The sequence below is a fragment of the Drosophila guanche genome, unplaced genomic scaffold (assembly GCF_900245975.1).
Source record: "Drosophila guanche unplaced genomic scaffold, DGUA_6, whole genome shotgun sequence".
NCBI classification, from domain to species: Eukaryota; Metazoa; Arthropoda; class Insecta; order Diptera; family Drosophilidae; genus Drosophila; species Drosophila guanche.
The window spans coordinates 4613118-4624902 of NW_022995745.1; the positions used below are offsets into that span (position 1 = coordinate 4613118).

The 11785-nt window shown below is 43.3% G+C and overlaps 1 long non-coding RNA gene across 1 annotated transcript; it reads left to right on the forward strand.

Annotated features, from left to right (window-relative positions):
• The first annotated feature begins 734 nt into the window (after positions 1–734).
• On the forward strand, positions 735–1916 carry LOC117581083. Its single transcript, XR_004573625.1, has 3 exons — positions 735–1053; positions 1115–1358; positions 1443–1916. It is a non-coding gene; the product is annotated as an uncharacterized LOC117581083 (long non-coding RNA).
• Positions 1917–11785: the final 9869 nt, after the last annotated feature.

An 11785-nucleotide genomic window follows, 5' to 3' on the forward strand; every position in this document is an offset into this window, starting at 1 on the left:
AGCTACGATGCTGTAACTGCTGTCAGGACAAACGAATAAAGATCGCTGCACAGGCTACAAAGAAGCCGCCGGTGCCTCAAAAGTTAATTAAAAACAAAGTCATCTTCATCTGCGGGAATCATCATCTTGTACTGATAATCATCGCCGCTGTGTTTCTGGCCAGACATTACAGCCACTCTCAAGCCCATGGCAGAGGCGCCTGTGTCTCATCGTTTTGATACACCTTTACGGATTGCGAAGTGACTGAACACTGGACAGTGGAAACTGCAGACTGAACACTTCCCACTAGATGCCGAAAGACATTCACGAAAATGGGTAAGTGCATTCTATTTTTGGTGTTCGTTCGGCAAACAACTCTTTTTGGAGTAACATTTTCAGTAACATTGTTTTTTCTAATATTCAACATAAACTGAAGTTCCAGGTCAATTGTCGATTATTGATTAAATAACAAGAAAAAATAATAATAATGGGTAAGCGCATAATTTTTCACTTTTATGTAAGATATTCAACAATTTTTGGCTCCGTTGCTTTATATGAAGTTTGGCAGGAATTTATTGCTTTTGTGGTGCTGGATATCCTAACTGGAACACAAAGAAATGAGCTACAAATTATATCTCCAATTAATACGATGGTAAATATTAACAAATTTAATAAAACGTTCAAAATTTCAATAAAATATGGGAAGCATAAAATATAAAACAGTCCTCTTAAAAGATCACTTCGCAGGCCATAGAGGTGTATAAAAACGATGAGACACAGGCGCCGCTGAAATGGAATTGGGAGTGGTTGTAATGTCTGGCCAGAAACACCTGGGCGATGATACCCATCACAAGTATTGCCCCACAGAGGAAGATGACTTTCTTTTTAATTAACTCTTGAGGTACCGACGGCTTCTTTATAGCCTATGCAGCGATGTTTATTCGTTTGGCCTGACAGCAGTTACAGCATCGTAACTCGTTGACTAATTCTATCGTTTTGCTGCGACGGTTTGTCCTAGTACTGGATATGGTCTTGAAAAGTCCGTCGAAAAGCTTTTGTACCTCGCACATGATTGTATGTAGCTCTTTTTTTTAGTATTTAATTTTTTTTTTATTTATATAAACCTTTCCAAAAGGTAGCGATGCTTTTAAGAAACTGAGTATAATACTATAATCTGATACCCAACGCTCTTTGATAGTGTATGAGGGCTAACATTAAAGACATCATATTGATAAATAAGAATCAAAATGGGATTGAAATGCAACGTGCACACTAAAAATTGGTCATCGCAGTTGGCAGACTGAATGGAATGACAATGGAATTGCAGACTGAACACTTCACACTTCACACTAGACGCCGAAAGACCTTCACGATAATGGGTAAGTGCAACATTTTTCAGATATTCTGCCCCATTTTCGACTGTAAATTTAACCATGATTGAGCAACATTATTGTCATTTTCAGAATCAAAACGAAACGAACTCGAAAATGTACAATGGACAATTTATTGACAGTGATTATGATTTGAGATGTGGAGATGTGTGAAACGCGCCTTCAACTCTACCTCCGGAGTGGTGTGGAAAAGAGTTATTAAATAAATAACTAAAACAACAAATTATTTGAGTCTAAAGGCACCACAAATGCTTGTCTTAAAGGTACATCCGCTGGATCGTGTTCCGTACTTGAGGCACTGCCACATGGCGTTCCCAGTATTTGTGTGCTACTCGTATAAGAGAACGTCTTATACGGCTGTGGGCGTATAAAAGGTGACGGCCTGGCAACGAATGCTCGCATACGCTGGCTGGCCCTCGACACTACCAGCTGTATCCGCTGTCCTCGTGCAGAGTCCTGAAATGTGATGCTCCAACATCGTTAATAAATTCTCAAGAGAATGAAATGGGCACGTAAATGTGTGAATTGAAAGCCTTTCGTTGAATAAGAACCACAAGCAAAATAATTTAATATTCATCACAGCACTGTCAAAAATATAAATTTTGACATTTATCACCAAGAGTAGAATTATTTGTAATCAATAGCTTAAAATGTACAAGCGCACAAAGTATACATATATTTTCTTATGTACTTTGCATCGAGCTCCTTGTGTTGCCTTTTCTTTAATTTTCTACCTATGCTGGCATGAATCATTTAATGATGTAGTAATAGTAGGACTATTGAATTCATAACTGCATTTTTTGCTTACGAAAATTCAGGTGGGAGCTGGAATGTGGAGCTGGAGCTGAGCCTAGTGTGTGGATCTTATGGTGCAGAATTGCGGTTTCTGGTCTTTGGTTTTGGATTTCATTTTCACTTGTTATGCCTTTCAATGGTGCAGCAGCACTTGCAACAGTTGCATCCAGTCGATGGCCGCAAGCAGTTTTATATTTATTAAATTTATTTATTGAAAACGCAGCTCTGGCCCTCCGGTGTTCGATTGAGTGGAGGGTTTCATGTTTTAGGGCAGGCCATCGATATGCAAATTGATTGACAAACACTGGCCGGGCCACTCTCGCACATCAGATCTCGGGGAGTTGTGTTTTTTGTCACCAGTGGCTGCCTGCCACGTTGGGTATTGAATTGGATTTTGCAAATGGCTACAGAAGGAGCTTGCTCGCTGAGCTCGCCAGCGAGTCCTTATATATCGGAATCTTTGTGTGTAGCTTCCCGGCTGGATTGGCGAGGCGTGGCTGGGTCTGGGGCTGGGTTTGGGCTGCGGTTGGTGCGTCGGTCCATTTGACAAAATTAATTGTGACACGAACAATTACGATGGGGCTGGGTTGAGTTGGGCAGGGTAGAGCAGGATAGGGCAGAGTGCTGTGCTGCTGGGAGGACAATAAGGATATACATTTTAATTAAAGCACCTCGAGCAACTAATTACATTGCCAGGACGCTCGCCTTGGTATGCAGTTGCATGAGGAACAAAGCCAGCAAATAAGCGGGTCCCCTTCTGTGTGTGTGTGCGGTCTTTGTGGTAGCCAGAATGTCCTTGAGCATCTCTCTCTCTCTCTCTCTCTCTCTCTCTATCGCTCCATGAACCCCTGTGTGTGTGGGGGCACTTGATACATGGTTGCACAAATTGAATGCCCAAATTCTAAGCATACTCTTGAGCGCGACAAGTCCTCAGCGAACGGAGGTGAGGAGTGTCAGTGCTGCAGAGCGATTAGTAGATAGTCAATCGATATGGATACATTTCCATACAAAATATCTATAATTAATAACCAATTCAAGGTGACAGTGGCTGCCTTCTCTATGAAGCTTGTGTGAGAACTCTGGACACTCTGCTAGCTGCCAATTACCAATAGCCAGTGGTCTGCAATGCCTTGGATGGCCACGAAAAGCGTACTCAATAGAAAGCTATTGAAATACTTGGATGAAGAGGCAAGCCCAAGGGCTTATTCGGTATTCCCCAGTGTCCGATGCCACCCACTGATAGCAACACTTTCGTCACCTTTAACTACGGTCCTATCGTCACTCCATCGTCACGCCAGTAAAAGCCAAAACTGGCCAAAAACTTGCAGTTACTCTGTCTGTCTGTCTGTCTGTATTTCTGTCTGTCTGTCTGTACATCAGTCTGTGGATTTGCGACACACGCCCATAAATAAAATGCAAGACGCCAGCAAGCCGGCAGTTGGAGGCACAGCGCTGACAGGTTAATGTCAAATCGCACAGCCCCAAAACCAAAAAGCCAAAGGCAACAACCCAAACAAAAGGGTGACTAAAAAATTAAACGGTAGTTCTTTAGAATATAAAATACCCTTTAGCCTGAGGGCTTATCATCAGAAAGGATGTACAAATCTATCAACTAAAAAAGATAAAATTCTACCGCCAAATCGCGGCAGATAAGCAAAGACTTAAGATACATTTTCCTTCTGCTATTTTATGGCTCTACTCAAATACAGCACATCCTTTTGGTGCGCAAATCCTGGGTACGACAACAGCGAACGTCGACAAAGCGACAAAGTTTTTTCGTCAACGCCAGGACGAGGCGCCAGAAACGAAGGACAACTCCGGCTGACTGCCTGCCTGTCTGGCTGGCTGGCTGGCTGGCTGGAAAAAGCAACTCTGAAGCTGTCAACTGACAGTTATGAGAAAAAGTAAAGCTGACGAAGACATCAGCGGGGCAAATTTGTTTAGTCTTAGTCTCTGTCTTTCTCCGCGCCCTTGGCCCACTCCCTGCGCCTCCCCTGATGCCGTCTGCCCGCCTGCCATTTTGGTAATGATGGCTTAAAGGACGCCCCGCTGCGTCAATGTGTTTGCTTGACTGCGGGGTGGTGAATAGCGGGGGAAGCGCCGTTAACAGAGCATATCGTGGCGCTGCTTTTGGCGGGAATTAGGTGAGGCAGGGGGGAATTCATGGTTGTTGGATTTCGGGGGGTGTAGGGTGTCAACCGCTAAAAGGGCGTTAAGTGTTTTATTTACCCTCAAAATATAATTTATATTGTGGCTGGATGTGTGTGAAAGAGAAAGAGAAATGCTGAGTGACAGACTGGCAAGAGGATATCGTAAAAGAGATAGAAAGAGAGAGAGAGAGTCCCGTGTGGAAGAGGATTTTCTGTGAAGTGATTTAAATTTTAAGTACTTTTTGCATTTGTGTGTTGTTCCATACTCCCCTCTCTTCCGTCTTTTTTTTTCCACCACTTCTCAGTGTTTCTCTTACTGATTACTTTTCTCATTTTGCAAATTGACTTGATGACATTTTCGGGTAATTTACACAATTCTGATTATCCGTTCATTCCCGGATTGCAGCAGTTCCAACTCCCCTCATCAGGCAGGGCGGCAATCGGATGCCACAACCACGCGAGGAGTGAATGAGTTTGAGTCTTGTATAAGTCAAGATGGTTCAAATGTGTGTAGGTTTTTTTTGTTAACCATGGCATTAAGTGATCAATTACACAGCTATGCTTTCCAGCAGAGATATGCATGGTTACATAAATAATAAATTAAAATAAATAACAATTATTTGGGTTCATATCTGCCATTCAATGTACTACGTAAAAACAACAGTTGACGTTTCGTTACCATCAAGTGACGATGATTATTGACACATATAATTGGCCCGATGACATCTACGGAGCAGCAGCAGCTGCTGCTGCCAGAGCCTGGGCTGATGAACACTCGCCTTAATATAACCAATTATTTCGCACAAAAAACAAAACAACATAACTTTTCACACCGCCATCGTCTGTAGCAAAATGTGTCGAGCATTAATTTAATGTCACATTTAACCGTGGCTGCCTCTGCCCCTCCCCGCACCGTAGACTATGCCACTTTTTTGGGTGCTGTCGCGGCATTTGTGGGTCGCGCTTTGGCAAGTAAATTAAAATATTTTAATGAGTACAATTTATCACGCGCCAGCGGGGCTGGCAGAACGGTTTAAGCCGTTTGCGAGAGACCCCGTTACCCAGTGGCATTGTCCTTCGTCCTTCGTTCTGCATCCTTCATTCTTCATGCCTTGGCGTCCTTGGCGTCCTGTGGGTGCTGCTGGCTGATGGCGGCTCGCTGCCTGTGTGGCTGGGAGTTGCCGGTTGTTGGGTGGGGAGCTGGCAACTTGTTGCGACATTTAATTATTGGTGACAGTATAATCAAGTAAACTCGGCAAGAATTTCAATTTCATTTAATGGTTTAACACATTTTGCCAGCTTTCCCCAGGGTTAAGCCTCAAGTGTCGTGTAAACGAAGCTAAACGGACGGGGGGCAGGGCAGAGGAAGCGGTTAAAGCCCGACAAAAAAGGGTTTAAACCGGCTCTTGCCTCTCTCTGTCCCACTGCTTTTCTTATCATTGAACAATTAGTGGGAGCAAACAACAACAATACTTACATATAAACATTATGGCGCAGACAATTATTAGGGTTTTATGGATTTAAATGGTGGCTGGCTGGTGGCTGTCTGTAATAATCCCACACCAAAATGAAAGCGTTAAGCATGGGTGCTAAATGGCAAATGGTTGGGCTGTAGGGCAAATGCTAAAGCCCTAAAAAATGGACAAAAATGAATTGAGCATTTACAAAGAGAAAGAGTAAGCCAGCTAAAATGGGACGTCTAAAGAGAATGAAACCTGCCTCCTTCCGCGTCGCCAGCTGCCAATCGAAATGGGCCTAATACCAAAGGAGATAATAGCTTTGCTTATGGACCCACCTCACGTAAAATTGGTCAAAGTGGAAGATACAATGAAGCGCCAGCCCCATGTGAAGGTAAACAACTACGACCACAAGCATGGCGAGTGGAAGCTGCCCGAGGGCACAAAGTACCCTGATGAGAGCTCCCGAGAAATCACAAAAGCGCTTGAAAAGTGCTACCATACAGTCGCTAGGTGCGAGCTGCAATATGCAGCTCACTCCGTTCAGCGCCGAGAGACGTATTTTCGACAACGTCAAGGAGGAGATTGAAGCCAAGGGAGCCGTAGGCTGCGACCAGGAGAACTACGAGACCAACAAATTTGACCACCTGTCGGCTGCCGTGCGCGCTAGACTTGACACCCGATGATTCGTGGCAGAACCGCTGCTTGCAAATCACCGCTCCCCCTAGAAGCCCAGCAACGACTCCGCAGACCCCGTAGAAGCCGAAGATGCCAAAAACCCCGACGACGCCGAATAGAAGTTTATATGCAGTGGAAGAACTTTATTCGAGAGAGAGCTTCCATCCGCCTTCCTTGGCTTCCTCTGATGAAATAGACCCAGTGTCCGAAAATGAAGACTAAGTGATCCCATCTTTGGAGAGGAGCTTGGGTCGCTGTTTAAAACGCATTCCATGCACAAACACACAAAAGCAGAGAAAACGCCAAAAACAAAGAGCAAATCGAGGGCCAAACAAAGAGCAAAAGCAACCAAAACAAAACAAAAAGCAGCAAGCAAAAATACAAAAACCATTCCCACACACCAAAACAAAGAAGAGAAGAACTTGTCAGAAAGTGGAGTTGTCGACAATTTGAAATTGTTAATATTCATTGCATATAAACGCACACAAGCCGAATGAGCGCATGAAAATATATTCAAACAATTAATTATAAATTAATTAATTTGTTAGATGCCATAATTATGTCAACTCTTGCAGCATTTGCGCTTTACTGAGAGTCTGAAGATTACCTCACGGTTAAGCAAAACCGTAGCCCACTCTCACCCTCTCTCTCTCTCTCTCTCTGCACACAAAAAAACTTTCAGCTTTCGCTCTCTCTTTTGACATGCTCTTTCATGTTCCATTCTGCCTTCTGATTGTGCCTTTTGCTTTCAATCAAATTTGATTCCTTGCTTTGGCCTTTTGACGGCTGCTGCCTATAGATTGCCATATGAAAATGCAATTGGCTTTTCCACTGATTTCATTTGCTCGGCAACAACAGCGGCAGCACAATTTTTTGTTCAAAATGGTAAAAAAATAAAAAATGCGAAATACGAAATACGAAAGAGGTGGCTTGGGTGGGAGTTTGTGGAAAATATATTTTAGAGTGTGGAGGGGCGAGGGTGGTAAATTGCATTTGGCCCGCAGAGCTTTGAAGTGTGGCGCCAACTGCGCTGATTAGATAAGCAACAACACAAAATGCCCCGCGGGGCCAGAAGCGGAATGCAACAACAGTGGCTCCATAGTGGCTCTCTTGTTTCCCCCCCCATTCCCATACCCTTCGCTATGGCTATCTGTCTCTCTCTCTCCAACTCTATCTCTGCCTCTGTCTCTCTGCGTTGGCAGTTGACTGCAACTGCAACTTTGGCTTACAAATTGTTTTTTAGTTGGTAGAACTTTTAATTTGGTTATGGTGTGAAAATGTTTGTTTTCTCCATCTTTTTCACACTCTCTCTCTCTCTCACCAGCTCTTTTTTTTTGTAGCCCCCAGTTTGATGAAGTTTGTGGTGCAAATTAATTTGCATTTTTACTGGGCATATACATAGCACTGGTAAAAACATACACATGTACATATGTACGTATGCTATACATATATAAATAACTTTTGTATGGCGACTTTTTCAATTAGTGGGGTACAAATGATTCATTTTTCTCGCATTTTGTTGGGGAGTTGCGTGACCGCTCGCAATTAGATGTCAATTAATAAGGCCTCGCTTACATGTCCCTGCCAGTGATAAGGACAATACACAATGAACAATGGACAGTGGGACACTGGTACAATGGGACATTAATCAAACAAATCAATTTTCATATCGGATATCGCATGGGGGGGACACTCAAGCACTCAGACCCCTGGTCGAATATTGTTCCCTTATGCCCCGCCGACTTTCCCATTCGATTCGCGTGGTGTGTTCATAAATGTAATAAAAAACCTTAAAAGCCTCACACGTCAAAGGCAATTCAATTGTATGGTGCTCAGGCGAAGGCTCACCCTCCACTTCACTCCACTCCAACAGCCTCTATGTGTAGACCAACCATAGCCCAGATACAATTATAAGGGCTATTACGGCGAAAGGATCTAGGATCTGGGATCTGGACTGTCTCTATTTCCCTCTCTTGCAATTCAATTTGCTTGACGTTTCAAATGGCTTTGACTTTGGCAGTTTTTGTTTGAAGGGTCACATGATATGTCGTCTAGTTAGGATCAAGTTTGTCTCTCACTGTTTTTGGTTACTTTGGCAAAACTTTCGCATTGATAGGCGGCAGAGAAAGAGACAGAGTGAGAGAGAGAGGTATGGTGGATCCGTGTTACCATTACAGCATTCCCACGCACATGCTGTGCCCCCACTCTCGCCGCCTCCCTCTGCGTAATGAAAAGTTTTGGCGTAATGAAATAAGCCAAAGTTTTTGCAGCTTTCAATAATAACTGTAAAAGTAACTAGCCAAAGTTTTTGTTGCCCTGCTCACTACTGCCAATCTGCCGCAGCTAACCAACAGGCAAGACCCTGAAGAGACGCTGCATGGTGGAGGAGGAGGCAGCGGCTGGCAAACTTTTCCGTAAATTTCCCTCTTTTGTGCCTGTTAACGGAACCATCAATGTGATTATGAAGTGACGACTAATGTATCTATTTGAGTGCACTTTGATATGGCTCTCATGTGAGTCTCTAAGCATTGGAGTGGCTCGTTTCGTCTGCATCTTTCTCACACTCTCTTAGCTCTTAGCACTTACCTCTCTTTGTGTGAGTTGATTTCCAGCTGAATTAGTTCATTGGCTTTTGTTCTATGTTTCCTTCAGCTTCGCCTTAAACTTATTTCCTGGCCTGCCTTTAACTAGCCTCCTTGTTTTTGTTGATTTATTACAGTTTTCCTTTCACTTGACCATTCTGCATTTCATCTTTGCTTCAACTTGTGGTTTCATTGACGATTTCTTTTTTGTCACTTTCACTTTCGTTCTTCAAATGCATCGATGTCTCTTCGATGATTGCTTTGATGGTTTTTTTAGTCTGTCTTTCTTTCCCTTTAATGCAGAGACTCCATGTGGCAGAGAACCTGTCTCAGCTCTTGTCCCTTCTCGTTTTGCGGCCTGTAACTCTTAATCTTGGCCTGAACACTTCACATTAATCTCCGTTCTGTAAATGTGTGTTTTGGCCATGATTCATTTCATTACTGCGGCGATTTGCCTGCTCGGGAATCATTTACAGCTCATTGAACAGCCATTGAAAAGTGAACACAGGCCACATAATAACAATTAATCATAATTAAGCTCCAAAATGATACAAATGCGGTGGTGATGGCGAGTGAGAGGAGATTTGCAGACACACAGACAGATAGACAGACAGGCAGGAGGTGAATGTTAAGCTCCTTGTAAGTCAAAGACCCCCCCCCCCCCCCCCCCCCCTCCCCCCATGGCTAACTGACCTTTTGACTTTGGGCTTCACCCTGAGCCAGCACACCACACACCACACACCGCCCCCCGAATGATGGCCGCAGCGTTAATCAGGCGTTCAATTAAGGCACTCATTAGCACAAATTACAAATTGAGCTGCAGGGGAAAAGGACAAAGTGCAGGGCCAGAGGCTGCTGCTGGTTGGACTGGGGTGGGGTGGGGTGGGATAGAGACGGTTATGGGTTCCCTGCTAAGCCAGGTGCTCAGCATAAATCACTTAATAATCAAGTGCAGCTCATTTAATTGGCTTGCCACCTAACCCATGGGCGATGTCCGATGTCCGATGTCCACTGTCCACTGTCCACTGTCCGTTATTTCATTATGCCGCCTGACAAAAGCTGACTGCTGCCAAACGGCCCGTGGAAGTGTTGTATTTGTCTGCCGCTGGCGTTATCCTTTCTGTTGTCTATCAGAAGCTACGAGTATGCCCTGCAAAACATAGATCATGAAGCTTCTGTCACACCATTCCAATTCAGTTTTATTTATTATTTTTAAATAATAATTAATATTTACGCACCACCAATTACATATTTCAACTACATTTTAATGACATTTTACTGCATTTTACATGCGAACAACCGATCTTCGGACTAAAAATTCTAAAACGTAGCCACGAAACAGTATACTTAAAGTGTATCTAAAGCAACGGTTGGTATTCCTTGCTGCTTTTAGGTCCGGTGACTTTTTGTATTTGTTTTTTTGGTGACATTTAATTTAAGTTTTGCAATTTGCCAGCGAATTACAGCGACGCTGATTGAAATGACCCCCGAAAATGCCCCCCGAACATGGCCCCATTAAAATACACGTAGCAGCCTTTTCATGTGAAAATGCGAATGAAACAAAAATGCAAAAAACAAAAAACGCCACCGAAAAAACAAACAGCTGAAGGCAACAAAACTTGCAAAGTTTTTAATTGCCAGCCAACCGCTGTCAGTGACAACCGCAGCAGGAACAGAAACGGAACTGAAAATGGAATTTGAATGGCAACGGACAGCGGCAGTTTGCTGCATACCCCCAAGGCGCCAAATGAGGCATATCGGAATGTGATCTATATGATATATGATAAATGATCCATGGAGCTAATTGATGCTTTTCCACAATTAGTTACTCCGCGTTTATGAAAAACAAGAAACGAATTTTTGAGAATTTGTGCGCACAACCTGTAAAACAATGTCGAATAGTGGCTTTATATGTAGACATTTTGCCTCACAACAGGCACAATTTAAGCTCCAAACGGAAGTAGATGCTCATTAATCTAATGCCAAACCCCGTAGCTGATAAATAGTTTGTAATATTTTAGTAAATGATTAAGACTAATTGTCATCTTTTTTGTAGTCTCGACTGCACTCACTTGACTTCGATAAAAATGCCACAATTTCAAATCAAATTCAAGAAGATTCCAAATAGTCTTTATTTTTGCTTAGTTTGTTATTTTTCTAGTTCCCAACTTTTAAGTTCCCACTTAAAATTAACCATCAGCTCATGGCCTGAAAGGGTAGCTGTTGTGAGTTATATTCAAGCATCAGTCTCGGTTCGTTTTGGCCTTGGTTTTGGCTTTGTGAGCGGCTCAAGTTGATGCCCGTTGTCGTGGTTAGTTCTCTGTGAGCCTCTTTAATGCCATAGCATCCTCTTTTGCTTTAAGGTTTGCTTCTTTTAGTGTTGATCAAGTTCAATGTCGAGCCTTTCAATGGCTGCAAATGCCCGGCAATAAACTAAAATTACAAAATGACCCCAAAACAGCACCCTTATCCGTCTTCAACATCCCTCCATCCACAACCAACAGACTGTGCTCTGCCTTTTGCTGCAACTTAAACTGAACATCATCATCATCAACATGGAAAAGCGACGACGATGTGCAGATTTGGCCGCAAATAAATCGAAACATTTCGCCTGGCCGCCATAAAACTAGACAAGCCCCAAAATAAAAGAACCCCTCCCCACAGCATGGTCGCGATAAGGCGGCCAGCTTCAACTACAAACCAATCCACTAGCCCCTGTTCTACGTATACATAGATAGAGCCCTGAACCCCCA